Source organism: Galleria mellonella, unplaced genomic scaffold (assembly GCF_026898425.1).
Source record: "Galleria mellonella isolate WM207_F2 unplaced genomic scaffold, CSIRO_AGI_GalMel_v1 utg159, whole genome shotgun sequence".
Taxonomy (NCBI): domain Eukaryota; kingdom Metazoa; phylum Arthropoda; class Insecta; order Lepidoptera; family Pyralidae; genus Galleria; species Galleria mellonella.
The window spans coordinates 1179266-1202533 of NW_026442004.1; the positions used below are offsets into that span (position 1 = coordinate 1179266).

Consider the following 23268-nt stretch of genomic DNA (forward strand, 5'->3'; position numbering starts at 1 on the left):
AATTTGATAATAAATCATAATAGTTTTAGTCTGAGTAGAAGTAAAAAAAAATAAACCAATTTGGAAAGTGAATTGTAAGGCACGGCGGGCACCGCAGCTCGCTCTGTTATTAGAGCAATTATGTTATTATGTTCGCCGTATCTAATCCGAAAAACTAAATTGGAGTCGGCCGCTGCCGGCGAATGCCCGATAGGTTCAATCATTTCGACTTTTGGGTCGCACGAAATTCGTTGCGGAAGCAATAAGAAACACGAAAATTCCGAACGAAATAGTCACAAATTATCCAATAATATATAGCTATATGCAAGCGAAATACGGATCAATAAAAAAGGGATCCGGTAACACAATTTCTGGGGCGCCATTTGCTACGGTCCATAGTTTGGTACAAATTAAAAAGGGCGCTCACTTGCATTACATATTTCAAACTTCACATTTCATAAACAACCCCGGTTTGCCCTTTGATATCCCTCACTTAACTCATATTTCATTCAATATGACCATAATTGAAGTGATGGGTGCCACTTTATTACAATAAAGTACCTATCGTTATAGTAAAAGGGTTCATATCTGTTTGTAGATATTGTGAATAAGAAGCATTGCATGAACGATTGCCTCTTTCACAATTTGTATCTTTAGCATACTCCTCAGAACAGGTTTTCCCTGTGTACGAAATCAACGTAACGTCCCGTGTTTTCGTTCCAAAACGCGTCGCGTCCCTTTGTATTATCAAAATATCAAATATGAATACCAAATAAGGGTTGGGACAAAAGAAAAACTGACAACTTTTTAATTTATGCATAAACGAGTACATGAAAACGTAATAATAGGAGCGTGTTTGGTAAATATATTAAAGTAATAATTCTGTGTGGGGCGTTTCAAAAGTTGTCTGGTTGTATTTTTCTAAAATTTCACGGTAGATATATCATCGTGGCTCGTGGAAAATTGTTACGTCTTCATTATGGACGTGGAGTGGTACTTTGCTTTGTAAACATTCATGGTCGTTGTTGGTTTTCTCAATTTGTTTGACAATGGCCGTGCTCTGAAAGCTAATGAAGTCACTTCGGATGTACATCTGTCTGTAGCTTGTATGTACAATTTTGATTTAATAATTAAGTTACATTTTCTGATGTATATTTTGATATAAACTGTAATTAAATTAAGGTAAAAAGTATAATATGTATTAATCTAGTATTATAATGTATCATATTCGAAATTTCATATAAATAAATTCAGTCATTGTAATATAATTAATTTACAATGATCCAACCGGGTTGTTTGATTAGATTTATTTTGTTTCATTCCGCTACCATTAATATATGTACCGACACGCTATTACTATAACCAGAAGTTCTACAACGTTCCTTATTAGCCATTAATCTCCGACTGCCATTTCGTTCATACATGTTTTGCGACACACCTCTAAACAAGGCATCTTCAGCCAAACATCTGTACAAAGTTCTTTACAAACTTTCACGTTTGTAATAATTAAGTAGAATAACTAGGTTAATGTCTACTTTCGATAAAAGTTGTTGACCTCTTTATTTATCACGTTTCGACTAATCATTATATTGTTTTTAAATACTATACATGTCTCGTTGATATCAAAGACAATAAATTATTTTTAATTAATTATTCTATTCAACTTTTGTTTATAAAAATATGTTGATTGTGTTTACCTATTTCAACAATTTATCTTTTTATTGTATGTTTCGGCGATGACAATTCTGCGTGATTTGTATTTTTAATGATTTATGTCTATCTATATCTATGAATGTGTCAAAAGTTCACAGTCTGATTGAATATTAATTATACACATGAAATATATTTTATTTTTGTATACAAAAATTTTATTTAAGTGTTCACTCCCGTAGTGCAGCTGATCCGACAAAAGTTGTCTTGTTCAAATAAGGTACAATACTTTTCTTTCTAAAGCAAAATCTAGACTAATTGTAAAAAACGATACGAATATAAATACGAAATAAGAAACGATAAATCGATCCGTAGCTTCTCAACTATTTATATATATTTTACATATTATATATAAGATTACTTATGTTAAAATATTCAATACGATATCTTAATATTATACATAATTAGTTATTTTATTAAAATCGACACATAATAAGTTTCAAAGGATTACAAGATAAATGGCAAATTAAAATAATTTATACAGATTTGACTGTTTTGAATTTATACAGTCAAATACAAGTGCACATCATTAATTAAGAATATCTAACTTTGCAGAAAGTCTATATGCACATTTTGCAAAGAATTAAAAAAAAAAAGAAATAATCTGCAAGAATTTAGTATGTTACATATTTACAGTATGTAAAAATAACAATTCTATGTTAGGGATCACTGTACCATAGACCTTAGAAAAAATATATCATGTACGGGCTGTAGATAGATGAACTTGACCAGCCTCAGTAGAATCCTCAATGTAGTTGCACTGACCCACTTATCAGCTACTGTACTGACGACCTCACATTTCATATCAACTAATAAACCAGATAGCGCAAGCCACAGGTCAAAGATATAAGACCAACGACTTTTTGAAAATATTTTCCTGAGATACATAATAAATATTTAATGAATAGCACTATTATTCACTTTTTAGTATCAGTGAAAGAAAATATGGCAAATCTATAGTGAATCGATTATTGTGTGACTTGTGAATGTAGATTACAGTTTTTCTTTGTTTTTATAAAAATATTGATTTATCTTTTGTATCAAATATTAATGATGAGAGATCATTTTTATAATACAATACAAGCTTTTAAAAATATATATATCAAATACGAGATTACCCGCAGAATAAGAACGCCACGTAAAGATACTGCGTTGTGTCGTTCTAAAAATCCTTACTTATAGTAGGTATAACTGTGAAAGGGAGTTTTTTTCTTTATAGTGCCTTAACCACTTAAATAATCACGTGGGTATTCACGTATATGGGATGGACAACAAAGATATAGGCTATTTTATATCACGGTCGCGAGTACGAAGTTACGGGTAAAAGCTAGTAATAAATATTATGTTAACTAAAAATTATTTATTAGTTATAAATTGTTTGATAATCTTCAAATTAGGTCGGTTTTACATTTTACCAAATTTCATTGTATTCTTAGTATACATTTTAAGATACTTATTTTTTTGTTCCAGGTAAGTTCCCAAGACCGTCGAATCGGAAATTGGCCGGAATCTTGATTTGCGAATTGCGTTCGTGTATGTGTGCACTGATCATTTGTTTAGTCGTGTGTTCAGCACGCGAATAACAGTTCAATCTTGATTTACATAAAGTCGTATTTCAATTTGGCACGGCCCCCGTCCCGTCAGCGGCAATATGCAAGTGTGGCACTAAACGACAACCTGAATATCGAACTGTAGTTTATGTGGTCTCAAGCAGATATTTTTACGAATGCGGTTCACAATAGTTTTATGTAAATGTTTAATTAATATTTTATATAACAACTATATAATTTTATGTAATTTTTGTTGTAAGACTAATGTATCAATTTTATATCGTATCATTTTATATCAACGTTTAATAATGCCATTTTTATACAATATCGTATTATTCATTTAATAGTTTAAATAACACCGTAACGTAGCCAACACTAAAGCATTTTCATATTATTGCACGTGACTGTACATTTTGTTACTGAATTATACGGAGTAAATTTGAAGTCAAGTTAGTATGGGTAGCTAAACTTGTGATGTATTTCGATCTATGTTTCTTTCGGACAGATGTTTATTTTTACTAGCGGAACACTCTCTTAAAAGGATACCGATTGTTTTGATTTTACCTTGTATAAGTAAGTACCTAGGTACTTAAATTTTATTATTTCTGTTTTGATGTGTTTTATGCTATATTAGTGAGTATAAAACTGTACTTTTTAACAAATTGTTATTATAAACATTGACCAGTTTCGCCGTTCGAGGCATTTTCAGAAGTTTATTTACTTATTTTCTGCATGCAATCAATTGAAGTACTGAGTTGAGTACTTTAACAGTTTTTTTTTACATCGTGTTTTTAATAGCTAACAATTATGAACATACATTTTATAATTTTTACTATCTTCGTTACGTTATGTTATTTATTCGTATTTCATTAAGTTAAATGAAGTTATTCGATAGCAATCGTAGAAACAGCGACGCATCTCTTCATAACGTTTCCCGCCCATCCGTAGCGTAGCACTATATGCATTCGCACGCATTTCGCTAATCTCACATGTGATCAGCCACATAAACTCATCTATAACCAGCCATTTTGTAAAACCCATACAGTCTAAACTCCCTTTTGCAGTTAGGCATCATTTCGTCTGGCCGCGTTAAAAGCACGGTGCATGTTCGCACTCCCACCCGCCACAACACAAACGCGAAGCATGTATGAATCATGATGGTCTGCGTGTGAGGGTGCCCGTACGTTCGCGCTCCGCTGGAGTTTGTCAGTGTGTTTGTGTCTATTGCTGCACGTGCACGCTTGTATGTGTGCAAGCCCACTCATGGCAGCGGACTATGACGGTTCGTAGATTTGACAGCTAGCTCAATGCGGGTTCAGACGTTCATTATACCGCGACCGATGTAATTTTCGTGAAATATTTGTCATCGTTAATACGTGTGACAAAGACGTGATCGAAGAGTGTTGTGACGCGACATCGAAACAGTGATAGAGATAGAGGACAAATTTACCCGCGAACTTGAACTTGGTTGGCCAATTTGAAAATGTCCGAAATGTAGATTGATTTGTGACATGCCCCATCTCGAGGAGTTTTTACGATGCTTGTAATTAGATGCGGCTCGTTGGACATCATTCCGGGGAATATCAGTATGATTAAGAAATTGTTTGTGGTTTTGTGGTGTCGAATGGACATAACGAATGTAAACTCGTTATTCGTTGAATGCAAATAAACTGAATCAATTATGACAATTTAGTATAGAATATCACTATGAGGTGATAAATGTAGATAGGTATAAACAATATAAACACTTTACGTTCGTGTCAAGCAAAGTGATTCTTTATATATTTTAAAAAAGTGTTATTTATTAACAAGTGAATAATGACATGATTTAAAAGTGCAATGTTGTAAATATGGACACTGAAAATTGTAAAATTAAGTAAAATTTATTTTGGATACATTACTGGTGAGTCTTAATAATAGATACGATAATAAAGCATGAAAATTAAGTAGGTAATTAATAATCGCGATATATTTTTTTGCAATAGTATAATTTTTCAAGTTTGTATACGTAAAAGGTAATATAATATATAAATAAATAAATTTGCATACGTTACATAAACAGGAGTATATTTATCTTATATTGACAGATAACAAAAAATTAAAAAAATTTGTTTTACTAAGTAATCAAAGTAATTTGATTAATTATTTTGTAATTGAAAACAAATATTACATGTGTTTATAATTTTATTGGATATAAGTAATTTGTATATATAATTTTATATACTGTAAATTTTAATTTAGCTCTATTGCCATAGGTTACTTTTTTCTCTCTAGAGATTATAATATATATTATAGTAGAGTGCAATAGATTCAGTATACATTCTATATTTATCTTACATACCTAGTAGATATTGTAACTGTTATAATGAAAAATGCCTGTTAATATCTACACATCTACCTTGAATACTAAAAACATTGCGCTAAGAACACGCTTTATTTTTAAGTACCAACCTACCTAAATATCCGAATGGCATACAGATTTATAATTAGTTTTCTTGTTTTGAAAAATATATACCTATTATAATCAAATTCCAGTATAAATAAATAAATAAGTTGATTAAACATTAAATTACAATTCAATTAATTACTGTTATTTAATTACTGTCAGTCAATTCATTAATTTAATAAGTAAATGAGAACATTTTGATTAATTGAATTAGGTACAAATTTACTTTTTTTGTAACGACAAACAAACAACACAAAGTTATTTTGACAATAAAATCAGAAATTAAAAGTTCTGAAACGACGCTATTTATACTTACTCTATTAGTCTTACTCTAGATATATTCTACTATAGAAATAGTGATTTATAGTCAGCGATATTTTAAAAAAATAATGCAACGGAAATATAAAAATGCAAATAAAACAAAACGCAGATGTCGACAATCGATAAATATCATATTTATATATGTGTAATTTATAAAAAAAGGTGCACATGTCACTAAGATTAATAGAGACATTAACACAAATAAGCATAAATTTGATTGTTTTCTTTATATTACACCGGTCGGCTTTTTATAGGAGTCGCCGAAAAGCAGGTAACCGAAGGTTTTTGGAACATTAATCAAAATCTTGGTGTTATCCTTTTAAATGAGTCGACGAAAGAGCGAAATAGAGTTGTAGATCCGCGCGGGGGTAGTGTGGCACCGCCCTAAGAAAGGTCATTAATCTCTGTTTTTTTTTTCCTTTTCGGACAAAGGAGATCTTGTATATAGTTACGTTGTATACTATTATATGGTTGAGTTTCGTTACAGCTTTTTTGGTAATACAGTAAATAAATGTATCTATTTTAAACAGTCTTGTAACATTTGCCTTGATAATTATGGGCATGTTAATTTTATTGTTATACAAAATAAAGAACTAATTAATTTTATTATACAAATTAAATTGACTAATTCTTTATTTTGAATGCCTAAATTCTAATCTACTTTTAATTTAATTAATAAACATTCACATACATAATTATACTTACTTTAAAACAAAATAAAATCAAGCATGAAAATATCTGAATTCATAGGACATACGTCGTATTTTTAAATTTTATAGACTATATATGTATTCTATAATATCTGTGTTACACGAACTTTATCAGCCGTCATTATCATACTAATAATTGATTTAACTGAAGTAATGAAATATGGATACATTTAATATATATAAATAAAACTCAATTAATTTTAGTATAATATATTTGATTTACCTTATCATATTAAGAATAATATAATTCCTTTAATTTTATTTTTTCCTATAGATACCTCTAGATTTAAAATTTAAAAATAGTATCGGTAGGATGTACCAATGTGAAATATATTAAAATTAGTTCATTTATTTAAATAATGAATAACCTATTCACATGGTTTATATATATTTAAAATTATTTAATATTTGGTAATAAATGGAAAATATTTATTTATTCTGCTATAATATGTAATAGTAAAAAGGAGAAATCTCCCAAGGAGGGTGTGCGTCAAGCAGACGACTGGTTTTAAAATCCAAAGCCAAAACCTTGGGTAATATAAATAAAACATGTCATACCGAGCCTAAATATCTGAGATAAGGGCAAGAAGATGATGATGACGGTATAAAATAGCAGTTTACTAGAGTTACTATGACTTATAGATTAAAATTATTGAGTCCAAGTTTAGGCGGAACTAAAATTATTGTATCAAAAACTATATGAACTTTTTAATAATGAAAAATAATATTGACTATTTCGCGCTGTATGTACATTTATATTATTATCTATATGTTTATATAATACTAAGGTATATCTTGATCTGCATAAGATACAACATGCTATTGGAAGAGTCCCGTATCCAGCATTGGACTGCTATGGTGTGGTATAGTGGTATAAAATCACTATCTACGAAATTTCAATAGGCATTTGTATACAGTTTGCATTGTTTTACGATATTGCGCTTCTATATATGTAAATAAAGTTTAATAAGATGAAACCAATAATGAAAAAATTCAAACTAAGAGAATTTTGCCTTGATTAAAACCATGTAGGGTTGAATTAAAAACAACACTAACGTATGTTGGTATAATAATTACAAAAAACAGACTTTAATTATGACAAAACCAGTTATTTTGATCTAAAAATTGAACTGCTGATCCAATTTTGTTTAAATTTCTATGGAACAAAACTGTAAGTATATCATTTCAGATAAAAAAAATAAAGATTTTTCCCAAATGAGTTTACAACTGATGGAGTTATGAGGTGACAAACAAGGAAAATACAGCTGAATTGAAAATCTCCTTCTTTTTTAAGTCGGTTGAAAAGACAACTATGATAATGATGTAAGTTTCTGCTTTGAAGTTTTAAACATATTGAAGTATGAATTAAAAGTTCCGCCAAGTTCCAGAACTTGAACTTTCAACACTATAATAAACACTAAGTATAGGATTTCCCAAAATTTCTACGAGAACATTTATTAACCAGTTCTACTCGGTCGTAGCAATGGTAAAAAGTTTGTATAAATGTAATTTTCTTTCATTTTAATACAAAGCATGTAATGAGAGTATTACGAATTGGACCGCGTAGTGCGAATTGGATCGATTCAAAATTTAATATAAAAACTAATAAAGTTATAAGAAATTATATTAATACAGTATTACTAGTTATATTTTAGTATGGTTATATTATTATTTATAGTATAATTCAAAACATGTTTGTTTCAATTACATTTTCGACATTGTGGCCATTTACTTACGCTTATGTGAAAATTTTAAAATTAGGTACATGTTGCAAACTTGCAACATAACGTAAAATTCACAAGCCCTTTGAATCACAGCTAAAATATCTGAGACTTCTAAAAAATATATATAAAATTATAATAATTGCATAAAAAACTAATGTAATCGTATTCACACGTGCGTTTGACCGAATAAATCAACGGGTCGACTATAAAAATTAAACTGTCAAAAAGATATAAATAAATTGATCCAGATACATGGTCAACGCGTCCGTCCATGTACTTCCTATATAGCGGCTGTCTAACGGTGCCTTTCACCGGTATCTAGTGGCCATCTGATGGACTGCTTTTTTAAACTGCCTTAATAAAGCGAATAGAATATAAGATTTTAATGTCGAGCAGTGGAGATTTCGTTATGCGATAATACGGCGTGACTACGCGCACGACTTTCTATGTCCACTGCAGTGCAGTACCACTCAATCTTTACATCCGTGGGTCGCAATCAGTGATGCAAGCTGCAATCACAGATACCATGTTATGTGGATCATGATTCGACTTAATAACATAATCCTATCTTTGGCTCTGTACTAAATTTGCATGTTGCAGTCGGTGTTTACTTACGAGCTCTGTAACTTCTTTTGTTGAAAATTGCATATTTCTTGAAACTCTTTGTGTTACCTAAACCTAGAATATATCTATAGACCTTTTTATTGTTTTAAGTCTAAAGATAATGTTCTGTTGTTATGTTTAATTATTGTAAACATATCTAAGTTTAGTATCTATGACTTTTAAATAACTATTACAATATTTACTATTTTAAAAATTACCTATTTTTAATGTATATTTAAATAAATACATTAAATAATCTCATTTTTAAATATATTACGTTTATAGTCACTCTGAGTGACTTTATAATATATTAACTGATAATCAAATATGCATTTTAAATTTAGTGGTTTACGACCAGTTAGTTGAACATACCTGGATTAGAGAAGTCATGGCATCTTTTTCACTAATTTGGTATGCAGCCCTTCCGTAACAAAATGTTAATGGGCAACGTATTCTTGTTATTTTTCCATAAAATAAATCTAAATATGTAAAATCGTAATATGGCACTGAATATAAACTGTCCAAATCTTCGAAATCATAAATTGAAATTTGTGATAAACGTAAATAAATGTAGGAGCTGACATTTAAGCTAAATAAATGAAATAGTACTTTTATAATTATTTACAATAATTTGAAAATTCTGCATAGTATTGTTCATATATCTACTATGTCTATATTCGTTAGTATTGTTGATATTATATTCATTATGACACTTTTCGTGTATTTATATCTCGGAATATGAATAGTTCCAAATGTTATTTACGAATATGATTAATTCGACATCAACAATATTATAGAGAATGTTTAACCGGACAAAAATGATTACGCCCACCAATGTGTGTCGTTAATTTAATATCATTTGTTTATGTCATCGGCTCCCACTAGCGAACTGGCGTCTCATTAAATATTTTAATTAACTTTTGACGGTCATGTAAATGTCAAAATTAAATAAATCTCCTGTCATATATAAGGGAAATATTATATCCACTTTTTTGAATTTGTAATAATATTAAGTAACAAGAATTGTAAATAGATACTGTTAATACCTGTTTACAATTTCTGTGTAGCAACTTAAATTATGCAATTAGTAATTATATTAATATATGTATTTGAAACATACTTGTTGTTCCCTAGTTTATGGCAAATAATCACTAGCAATTGTTTAGTCATTTTGTGTAATAATCTTAATTTTCTCCATTGTTTTTGTGAAACAAGGTTATGTTTTGGTAACTATCTTTACAGAAAATTATCTTTTATTTGCGTTGCACGTCAACCTATTGGAATGTTTTGTGCTTCTCCTACCTAATTCTTTCATTTTATAGATCCTATGTGTTACCTTTGCGATATCCCGTGGTTTAAAATATCTATAGTCACCTGGTTCTAGATAAGCCGTAGAATCAAATGCATACTTGCCAACGAATCACAGTTACACATCAGGTGTTCCATATATTCGGATTCCTCAATACACAAACTGCACAGTGTGTCCGAAGATAGATCCATCTTATATAGTATTTGCCTTACTGGTACGTGCCCGATTATGGCATCCATTATGAGTATTGCCTGTTATCTGTCACCATTCTAGATGAGTTTATCCCAGCTCTCAGCTTTGTCGTTTAGGAACTTTTTAGAATGCCTGAGACCCTTCAACCAGAAAATATATCCATATGTTTATAGTCACACTATATAAGCAGCTTTCTAAAGACAATTTTTCTATAACATCTATATATCTACTCGTACCTTAGGCTATATAATAGTGTAAACAGCGATTACAATGCAGGTGTTAACTTAAACAGATTCTGTAATATTTAAGACCCTACAAATAGATAACGGATCACCTTTCCTAAATTTTGTGTTTCTGTATTGTGCTAATTTACGATGTAGTTTAAAGAGCTTTTATAATTTAAACTGTAAAATAGATACTTTATAATATAAAATAAAATAAAAAAATCATTTACGTCATATTGTACTTATGTTACCTTAGACTAATGCGTAATGAAGAGATAGTTTAATGGCCCATAAAAAAGAAACAAAGTGAAAGTAGATGATGCGAGATATTTGTAAGAATAGAGATATTTGACGCTCGGTACACGTAGGTCTACTTTAAGGGATATAGCGTGAAGAAAAATTAATAGTTCTTTTTTTTAATCATCATCATCATATCAGTTGATTTTAGAGGATTTTGCCAGTAGTTGCCACGTTTAGCGGACGGATTGGCATCCGCAGTTAGGTTTTGGTGATATTTTAAGAGAGACGCTGCTGCCACTCACAAGAAAAGAAGGAGTGGCCCCTTCTATGCCAGGACCACACGACGTTCACATATTTCTTTTTTCAGGAATATTAATAATAGAATAATAATCCCACCAATGGTATCTATTTATGCTGGCAGTGTACTAGTGAGAAATAATAACTCAAGATAAAGTCAGGTCAGTTAGCCCATTATGACGAATTCGCTATTAATTAACCACTATAGTATTGGGGGGAAAGGGATTGTTAGTAATGGAGACTGAGAATCTCATTGCTAGCAATATACCCAACCAGGTCGACCTCCTCGCGGTTCTCCATGGAAACTATCATGGTTAATTCCTGATGAATTCATCATGATGGGCTAACTGGCCTGTTTTCATCCTCATCTATCACCCTTCACTGGTGCCCCGCCAGCGTATCCCGTTAGCGCAGGCGGGGTTACCATACCATTTTCACCCAACAAAAAAAAAACCACTATAGTATATAGGGGACCGCAAGAGGGTTGGTTAACCTCAGGTCTGACAGAGCATATTGCATATCGTTTTAAAAAGTCATAATAGTTATAATATGCATTAAACCTCCTTATCCCTTATTATCAAGAAAATGAATCACAATTACAGCTCTATACTACGAGAGCCGAGGGCGGGCCTCCACTTGACAGTTGTTAATGATATTTCGTACAATGTGTGGATGTTTTTTTTTTTTTTATATACCTCTATATATAACATCAAATTTACTGAACAAATTTATTCATACTTACATACCTAATTATAATTGTAATTCGTTGTAAAAATGAGAGATTGAATAAAATTATAGGATCATAAAAATATCATTCTCCGACTTTATATGCGTGCGCAAAAAGTACGAAGTAGTCGTAGTTCTATATACAATAAATAAAAACATATAGTCACGAATGTAATTCCTAATTGAGTAGTCAGAGTTAGCAGTTAGTTAGGCGAGCCTTCCATCGTCACTCAAATTAAATTGATGGAATTTAGTTCGATAGGATTGCTCTCAAAGATAAAAACTAAAAATACACATCTAATTTCAATGCTACAAAAAATCATGTAATGATAAGTATGTATGAAACACGACTATAAGCAGTCAATAAGCCCCTTAGTAAATTTATATAAGATATACGAGTTCGTGTAGACCTCGTGTGTGTTCTTATTGTTCATCCATATGGACAGACTTCGTTAAGATACGAGATAGTTTTTGTATACTAATAACATATTGGAATATAACTCATATTTACTAGACACAAGTGATTCTAGTACTAAAATATGCCAATTATTATTTTCAACACACGCTTCGTATTTCTTTTTTTAATTAAAAATTATAATTAAATACTATTTTAATAAGATTTCAATTACTAATATTTATTTATCTACTCTGTTCACTCTATATAATTAATTACACGAGGTTATTATTATCTTAGTTTAGAAATTATTACACGATAGATTTGCTTCATTAAGTTTTCGTAACAGGCAATCATTTATTGCAAAAATGAACCGTTAGAAATTTCCATATAATTATGTCGTATATGTTAAAGTAGATTTAAAATATGATACGACTAAAATACATTAGATGTATGGTTGTAATATAAAATTCATTTTGACTTATAAATATAGTAATTAAAAATAATGAGCTGAAAATGAAAGTGATATTTCTAGTATACATTTTATGTTTGCTTCTGCTAATCTGATATCGGACTTGTATTTCCGTTTTACATTAAAAATCAACAAAAAAATACAAGTCTAAAGGAAAAACAGGTTTCAAATATGACCCATTCACAACAAAGGAAAACCGGTTGAAAATAAAATACTTCGATCAATACGGAGAAAAATGTTAAATTAAACTGTACGTTGATAAATTTACACTAAATATAGACAATTACATGTGAATTACGGGTTTGACATGAGAAGTCGGGTAAATTAATGTGTATTATAGGTTTCGCTACGCCGCTCGTTTGTACGGCGAATTTGTGGAATTATCGAACGATTTGAATATTAATCCACGTCTGCGCGTGCGCCGCCGCGCCGCCGGTTGTAGTCATTACACGAGCCCTTTTTCTCATGGCGAAATCTTTGTATTTAAACGAAAAATGTAAATTGGCTTCAGTTTTTGTTATAAAAACTTTTTAACAAAAGATTATTTTTTATGATATTGAATAAATTATTTATGACTTAAGCATTAGTATTTATGAAAACCAAATCTTTGTTTCAAACATGTATATGAAGACGTATATGTTAAAAATGGCATTTGTCATAATCGATTGTTATATAATATACCTAATTTTTTTCTGAATTTAGACAGAAATATTTTGTTTTCAACTAACTTTAAACTTCTTAGTTTGGTTGAATTTTTTATATGTTTGTTATCTCGTAATTTTGTAAACTCTAAATCGATTTGATTTGATCGAAAGGTTTATTTATTTAAGTTAAATATTTGATGGTTTTTTTTTTAATCTAAAAGGATATACTTATAGTTCGGTTCTATAGAAATGTTAATAAAATCAGTCCAGTAGCTTAGTAACATAATCAAAATAACTGTTTTTTTTTTATGGGACAAGTCTAAATTTGTATTATACATTTTATAATAAATTATAACGAAAATAAAAATATATATAATAATAAAATTACTATTTATTTATTTAAATATACAAGTATTTAATTGCTCTATATCAAGCTACAAGGCTAGATGTAAGACCAGAATTGGTAATTCTTTTGTTTTGATTTTTAAATCAAACATTTTACAATGCATATTGTGAAATGTCAAAGATGTTAGTCCCTCGAAGAAGTAGATATCCATCATTCTTTGTATACATAATACACGTATTAGCATTAAATTAATGGTTGAAATAACATTTACAAGCTTGTAAATTTGCTAGAGTTTATAGTGGTTAAAGTAATAAAATTATGGTTTTTTAATTATTTATTATCTATATTTAATAATTGTATAGTAAATATATATTTAGATTATTAATAGTTGTATTTAATCTATTTAATGACAACAAATCAATCTATGCGTTTTAACGGATATGTAATCTAGGAACGCTTTATTTTTTAAAAGTTACATTGTTTTTTAAGAGACGTCAAATGAATTTTACTGTTTTATTATTTTTTTATTATATATATTTATTATCTTATTTTTACTATTTATTATATTTTAATGAACTAATTATGATAGTTCTTTTTAAAATCAATAGGGTTTACTTTAGTGTCACCATATAAATTAAACTTTACTTTTTACTTTTATTACATATATTGTCTTAGTAAAAAATTTCAGCCAGTAATAAAAAACAAATAGAAATAATATTCCAAATAGGTATAAAAGGGTCATTTTTTATAACCTATAAACGTGATGTTGAAGTAGGAATATCTTCACTGATAAAGATGGTTAATTAACATGGAAGACGGGGCTAATTGCTAATTATGATAATCTCTATAACAAGCCAATAATCGTTCCTACTGCTCACTTTTTGCAGCCTATGCAAGTTGAGGAGCAAACTAAGCATATTCAATTACTATCTAATTATAAGTATTTTTGTAGCCAAGTATTTATTAAAGATAATGTTTTAAGTAATATTTCACTTAGATACAGAGTTAATTATACTACTTTTTTAACTCAAGTTTTTAGTATAAAAACTATAGATTACTAAAAAGTGTTACAAAATAAAAACATAATATGTGTGAATATATGATATAAATAAGAAATCCTTACTATAATATTATAAATATGAAAGGGAGTTTGTTTATCTTAGAGCGCCTTAATAACTTAACCAATCAGTATGAAATTTTGTATACACGTTCTATATGGAATGGAGATAGATATAAGCTATTTTATATCGCGGTCACTAAATATATTTATTTGAAGTTGCCGATATTTGATCGGTACTGACATGCGACTTCAAATCACCACCCACGTCAACTAACGTCACATATCGGCGGCCCCTTTGGCCTGTTTGATAAGAAAAACCTTCAAAAGGAATTTACTTATGTGTAAGATCTGCTATAGGAGAATGGTTGCAAACGAAATGTAAACCTCGTACGAAGGGAGGTATGGGATTATTAGTAATTTGCATTACTGTTAATGTATATTACATTGTCAGGTCGACCTCCATGCGGTTCCCACTGGAAACCATTATATTTAATTCTTGTTAAATTTGTCACAATAGATTTTCTGACCTGCTCTCATCTATCTCACTTATCATCCTTCATTTATCTCCTTTGCCACTGTTAAAGTAGATGTTTTTTTGTGGAACTAGGACTATATAACTTATTATACAATTTAATATTAAAATATCTCAAAACAGCCTAATTGGGAACAATTATTTCATTAGTAGGTAAATATTACTAATAAATTTCAAAGCTAAAGTTGAGTATGGTAAGTTTCTGAGTTATTCAGACCTATATAACCGTACAAAAGGAAGGACATTCGACTGTCTAGTTGCGAAAAGACAGAGGGTCTTCGTTAACTAATTAGATTCAACGTCTAATTGTCTACTATCTATTTTGAGTTGGGTACGAGACTCCGAGGGTTAGAATTCGCTGATAAGTTTTCTTACGTTAAAATCAAGTTAAAAATTTATACCTATATTATATAAAACTATATGGTATGCTCTGAAGATCTCTTTTATGTCTTCTGTCTGTGACGGTTCGCCTATAGTACAATAGGTTTAATACCATAAGTACATAAAAGAAACAGGGGTTCCTATGGGTGACCGCTGCGAAAGCTGAGCTATTTAATATAAACAAACTTTAAAGTCAAGGTTCACAATAGTGTACAGAGAAGACGTTACCATATATGAAATACTGACACAGAAGGGAAACTCCTTTGATGTGTTTCCAAAGTGTAGTGGATGTCACAAGAAAATTAAATAAATTAAACAAAAATATATTATATTTTATATATAACCAAATTATAGTTTACCTTTTTATCATCAGGTGTAAAAAAGATACATACAACACAGTTTAATAAGGTTTATGAGAGCCTTTAAAGTTTTATAAATTCGAGAATCAATTTAATATAAAATACCAAAATACGTTTACATATAATTAAATTGAATTTAAAGAAAAGTTCAGTTCGAATAATAGGCTAAATCTGATTATTGAAATATCTACCCTTTGGTGACATAATCTAGGACGTTATTAGAGAAAGAATAGAAAAAAAAAAAAAAGAGAGACGGCAGATCGGCGGGCGCGCGGGGGTCGCTTTTTAGGAATTGCGCAATAAAGAGAAAAAAAGAAAAGGAAAATGGCGCGTGAGTCGTGTTTTAGGGATTGCGCAATAAAATAAAAAATAACTAGGATATAGATCTAGGAGGGGCTGGTTCGATGAAGGGGTTTGAGATCTTAGTGTATCACTATGGATTAAGTGTGTGAAATTAATCAATAGAAGACTGGAGAATCCGGTGAGCTTGTTCCATTTATTACTACGTAGTTAGATTTTTGACTGTGATCACAGGCAAAGTCTATACTTAATATTTTTCCCAACAACTATTAAAATACGTATTTAGTCGAGTCTATATACCTTTAGGTAATGCGTATATCGTTAAATGCAATCACATTTGAACAAAGTTTACATCAATATAATTTACGTACTTACGTTATTCTACTCATATACAAAATCCAATTATATGGTCGTTTGATAGAACTTCATCAATTTGATTCAATGTTCTAATTGTCCAGTTTTGGAAAATACTTATTGAATCAACTATTGAACTATTACAATACTAACTAGTTTCATATCTAGTTATTATAAAGTATTTATTTGTTGGGGATAATAGACTAAAGTGACTATGGTCTGGTCTCATTGCTGGGGAAGCAGCCGTTGATGAGAGAGAGGGGTTATTGAGTGGCGACCCTGTGAATGCAAGTGCGGTGTGGGCTACCTCCATTGTTTGGAGTGACTGTTTTGTGTGTATTGTGGGGCCGTTCCTTGTGTCGGTCGGTGGAAGTTGCCTGTGTTCAGTCGTGGGTTGGTGATGGTTGGGACGATGATGATGATGAAATGTTTGTATTTATTACACTATTACAGTGTTGGTTTGGAATATCTGTTCATACTTAGCGCTTCATGGTGAAGTGTTTTTATACCATTACTCGGTCGACCAGATTAGTGATTCTTAGTCTATATTTGATTATCCATGACTACATGTGGGGATTTGTTTTACACCAGATGTACAAAGAGACAGCTTAACTGTTGCAAGTGATATTATGTGAATGTAATACTTTTAATACATTATTAATTGTGTTACTAAATAAATTCATGTGACTGTGAGGTGTTTATGGTAAACAAGCCTGTATTGTTTAAATAGATATTTTGTCTTGATTTATTATAAACTTTAATATTGATTTTGTTGTAGTAAGCAAGCTGATAATAACAATTCTGTGTGTATTACTGATTACTAATAATATTTAATTATGCTGATATTATAGGTGTGGATTTATTTCCTAATGGTAATAAAAGTACTGAAAGATTCTCTGACTATAGGTGTGGGGTTCGGTATGGAATTGGTACTGTATGACACTTGTGAGGCTATGTATTTTGCTCATATTTAGAAAGGAAGTTGTCCTGGCGATGGGGTTTGTATGTATGTTGTTTGTTCATGTTATATTGACTAGACAAGTTCGGACAGGGTTAATATTAGTGAATGTTTACTGGATTTATATTTAATATACATGTTTTGAATATTTTATGGGAATAGTATGGAGATATACAGGTAGTAAAATATAATATTAGTATTTTATAAATTTAATTATTGAGTTATATGTTTATGTCGGACTGTATCCAAGGAGATATTATCCTATTAATATCAAGTTAGGACAATTGCTTTAAATATTAATAAAGCAAACACTAACACTGATTATTCACTTCTTTAATAAATTTACATTAGAGGTTAGGAATCAAATAGATAGCATATTGGGAAATCTTCACCACACATTTGAGGAATGTTCTTGATAATTAGTACTGTGTGTATATATTGTTGTAAGTGCAATTGCAATGGGAATGTTAAACTTCTAATCTTCTGTTCATTCTTGAATTTGAAAGTAGGCTTGGCTACTGGTGTGAATATAAAACTGCAGCATTACTGGATACTGTTAATTATTTCTGGTGTAAACCATGATTATTTATGTCACTGATAATTTAGTTATATATTACGGTTGATATATGATGATTTTATATTTAATTATATTAAACAAATACAAATAAACTTGCTAGTATTTGTTACGTTGACAGTTGTGATAGATAATCAAAATTCAATTCAATACATCAATACGTCATTGAATCCTCTTAGTAAATAGGTTTACTAAGACACTAAAAGGAAGTAGATATAGTATAACTATAGTACAGCTACAATAATTGTATGGGACTTACTGTCCTTTCTATACAAATATATATTTAATCTATATCTTTCACATTATAATTATGCAATATATTGCCTCTACTACTACAACATACACAAATAGGACTTATTGTCCTTCCTATATACCTATATATAATAATTGACCTGGCACTTTAATGTGTAATTTATCAGTACTTATGACAACAACCAATTAGGACTTATAGTCCTCTCTATAAAGCTACATAATTATTTAATCTGATTATTTCACAATGTGATTAATCAAACCTCTACAAATATTACAAAAGATTTCTATTACTCTCAACACAATAATAGCTTGTTGGACTTAGTGTCCTCAAACTTATAGAAAACCCAACTGGTTATTTCACGAGACGTTGTTAACTTGTGATTAATCAGTGTCTTTTAAAGGACTTATAGTTCCTTTAGATATATCTCTCTGAATAAATAATTGGTTAATTCACAATGTGATTAATCACCAATAATATTATATATAATTGACTGGACTTATAGTTCATTCAATAGCACTCATTACTTTTAGTAGCTCTCGACCTATGGGTTGGACTACTCGTTTTTAGGCTCCGGCCTAATCAACTGATTTAACTTGAACCTTGAGTATTCTTGGTATTAAGTAAATAATATTAAATTGACAATGCTATGTTATGATATAGCAATTATCAACATTATATGGCTTGGCCAATTCCAGGGTGTGGAAGGTATCCCCTATCACACAAATCTTCATCTCTATCGGACTGTCTTCACAGGTGATCTCTAATGTCACATTATAGGGCCGAAGGGTTATGTCCCAACAAAGTAAGTTCTGGTGTCTGGGTGATCTCGCTTCTTGGTCTGATCTCTTGTGGAGCCGAAGGGAAACCCCCATTGAGTAAGCTCGTAACAGGGTGACGCTGGGAAACAGTTTCGTACTGTTAGTGGGTGATCTCTATGTCGCCATATAGGACTGAAAGGGTCATCGCCCATGAGTAAGCTCTCGTGTCGGAGTGATCCTGGGATTTCAGTTCCGATCCTTTTGCCTCTGGCAAACATTAAATTATACTGGAAGCATCGTGGGGCTGGTGGAGCCACTGTAATGTTGAAGTAAATGTACTTATGTTTGGTTTGGAACTGAGAATACTCATGCCCTTATTACCATCAGAGTGCATTAATAAATAGTAATACCCTTCCCTACCTTTTAGGAGGAAGAGTTATAGATAGTTGGAAAGTCTTCCACTGGTCCGGGCGTGTGAGGGGCCCGACCGCTCCCCCATTTTTTTTTTTATTACAGTTATTCTGTAATTTAATATTAAATTAACATAACCTTCTAGTTTCATGAATTATGAGTATAATTCATTAATTATTCTTAATCCTTAAAGATTTATCAATCATCTTCATTATTTAACTCCTATCATATACCAATTAAAGAACCTTTTGGTTATTACACACACAACGGGTCCTACATTACTAGACGATCACACATTTATTTATCTGGCCAAATGATCAAGTGTTCTACTAAAGATCTGTTCAATATTATGTTTTATTGTAAGGGTTTATATGATTCATAGGATATTTGGGGTGTATAAGGCAATATAGGTATGGGGTTATATTGAGGGTGTTAGGCTATCCTTTAGGGTAGGTTTTCTTTAGATTTTCATGGATTTTCATTAGGTTAAGCCTTCGTAGGCTTTTCATAGGCTTTGTAGGTTTTCCACGTGTAGGTTAGTTAAGAGGGTAGTTATTATAAGGGGTGCAAAAAGGGGGGACCATCACATGTCTCAATCACTCAGTTACTCATTTTTTATATGGAGATTTATAACCCAAATTTTTCACTTTTCTATAACATTTTTCAAAAAATTTCTTTCATAGAAACTTGTCTTGACCTAACAATTATAAACACGACATAAAAAGAATTATATATTACGTGCAACCCTTCTGAAGTGATGTCTTTACATACATTCGGGTATTGATTTTTATTTATACAGAACAGAAATCTAATCAAATCAGGAAGATAGTAAAAGACATGTCGGTATTAATACATTAATTTAACTAAACATATCGCATCTACTTATTAATTTCTGTGTTTAATTTTTTCAATATATGTTACAATTATTAACTGTAATGCGATTATTCAAGTCATAAGAGAAGTTATTTGAACGGCATTTGAATCTTTAATAATGTTATCATTAATTATTAAAAATAAAAAAATAAACTTGTGAACTTTATAGTGGTATATACAATATATAGGATCGTTATTTAAATTTAATTATCAATATAAATAGAGTAGTTGCATATTTCTTCTTTTCTTTACATTTAAGAGTTTCCTCTTGTCGGTGTAACTAATTCATGCATGTAGTTGCATATTTAAAATCACTAAAATGTTTTATAATATCTTGAATAGTTTACGAATCATCTCTCATTTTTTTTTTATATTTCGAGCAAGTATTTATGATTAAAATAATATGTGCTAACATATTTAAATTGTACATATAACCTTTGATAATTGAATGATATTTGATAGTATAACACTCTTTGCTTTATCCATTAGACATATTAAAGGCCTTGAGACTATGTAACGGTGGGTGGTATGTAAGAAAAAAGAAATATTACGTAGTGCGTGCACAACGCCCGTCGGCTGACGTTCGCGTCGTGTATATTCGGCCTTACTTTTTCTTTTTATCGTAACGATCATTGGTCGTGGCATTTTCGGTATCTAACCAGTCCTTGATATTTTCATCGGATGTAGGGTGACGAATACTTTCTTTTGTTTACAGGATGAAATTTAATAGGTTTTTAAATTCTGCTATATTTATTTTTTTAATAAGTCATAATTTTATTGCTTAAACATAAGTACTTAGTGATTATCTTATACAATATTTATAAATAAATATGTTCTGCTGCTATTATTCTACGTCAATTTTGTATGTTTTTTTTTACGCAGCATATAATGGCAAACAAGCTGACAGACCAGATGGAAAGTGGTAACCGTCGCCTGTAAACATGAACAGTAACATGGAAAAACAGAATATATGTTGTGTGTATGTTACTCAATTACGTATATAAATTTGAATGTATTTTGATAACTGTTATTAAAATCGACAAAGTTCACTCCCATGTTGGTTTATTATGACTAAAGCTGTAGTTTTTTCTTTGCGATGCAAACACATTATTTATAATAACTGAGTTTTATAATATACTGTATATTATAATAATATACTATGTGTAAGTACATTACTTACTTCAATGGTTGGAAAAAAACTTTACTTGTAGTCCCGCGATTGTGTGTGCTAAATTTAAATACTTCAAATCTGGAGGGAGAAGGTATTATTAGCAATTGGGCTTAATAACTTCCTTGCTAGGAATATACTCCATCACGTCGACCTCCACGCGGTTCCCTCTGGAATCCTTCGTGATTGATTTATCGTTCAATTTTTGTCACGATGGGCTAACTCCACGCCAGTGAGGGATGATAGGTGAGGATGAAGCAAGCAGATGATAGGTGAGGGTGACCAGTGTATACCGTTAGCGGAGGCGGAGTGACTATTCTATTAACATCCATTTAAAAAAATACTTAAAATCTAATATACCTATGAAATATCTCGTTATTTATATATCTATTACATAGCGATTGATCCTCTATTTGCCAGTTCATTCATAGAGTAAAGTTCATGTAAATACAATTAATTAAACTTGTGACGCACGTGGGTTACATGATCTTAGGCACTTATTATAGATAAACACTACATCCGCCTTGCTAATTCTATCTGATTAAAATGCAATAATAATGCTTACAAAAACAGGCATACAGAAATAAATACGAGTCATATTTTATAATTATTTCACGGAATATGAGATAATAGAAAAAAGGATATCCTGTGATATTGTCAAAAATATGGTCACCCTGTTATAAACCGTGCTACTTCGATTATTTATTGACAGGTTCTATCAGAACAATAAATGGTTAACTTTTATTACTTTATATTAATTAACATGTAACTAATTGCGCCATAAAAGAGCTACTTTATTGAGCCGATTTCGTCACAACTGCATTTTGTTTTATTAACTCCTTACAAGTAGTAGGTAGTAACTTTAGGTAATAATGAATGATGTGCTATGGAATATTTAGAAATAGAAACTGAAGTCTGATGAATATGTATATAATTTAAAAAAAAAAAAACTAATTTAATTATTTATGTTTAATTTAATACAAAGACAAATTTTAATAATAAAAGTTGGATATTTAGGTTATATTTTGCTTTTAAACTTTACAAGTACTTTTTACAATTATATTTTACTATTAGTTTAATAAATGTATGGTTAACGTTTTTGTTTAATATCAAACTAAGATGCTAAGATGTGGGCGATTGTACACTGCATTTGCTTATACACGGTCGCAGTCAGTACTTAAGAATCTTTCTCAGTGTACATTTCATATATACGTAAGTATAAAACAAAAAACAAATTACAAAATTGACTATTATTAAGCATATTTTGTTTCACATACAGAAAACATATTGTCTTCGTCCAATGCCAAGCTGCAGCTGTTCAAACACACGAGCACCGCTAAAGGTAACATTGTTTGTGCTGCTCAGTCTAGATCTTATTATTTCCATTGGTAATCTTGTAA

At 30.4% G+C, this 23268-nt stretch overlaps 1 protein-coding gene across 5 annotated transcripts in view; it reads left to right on the forward strand.

The window, feature by feature from the left end:
• The window catches only part of LOC113518751 (homeotic protein antennapedia-like), a 247630-nt gene that overhangs the window by 181392 nt on the left and 42970 nt on the right, over positions 1 to 23268 (forward strand). The window contains exon 1 of one of the 5 annotated variants that reach the window (XM_052892568.1): positions 4431 to 5142. The exons of the other annotated variants lie outside the window; for them this stretch is intronic. The gene's annotated coding sequence lies outside the window, so the exon portion shown is untranslated. Of the gene's footprint in view, positions 1 to 4430; positions 5143 to 23268 lie in introns of those variants that run through there. 5 annotated transcript variants of the gene reach the window in all.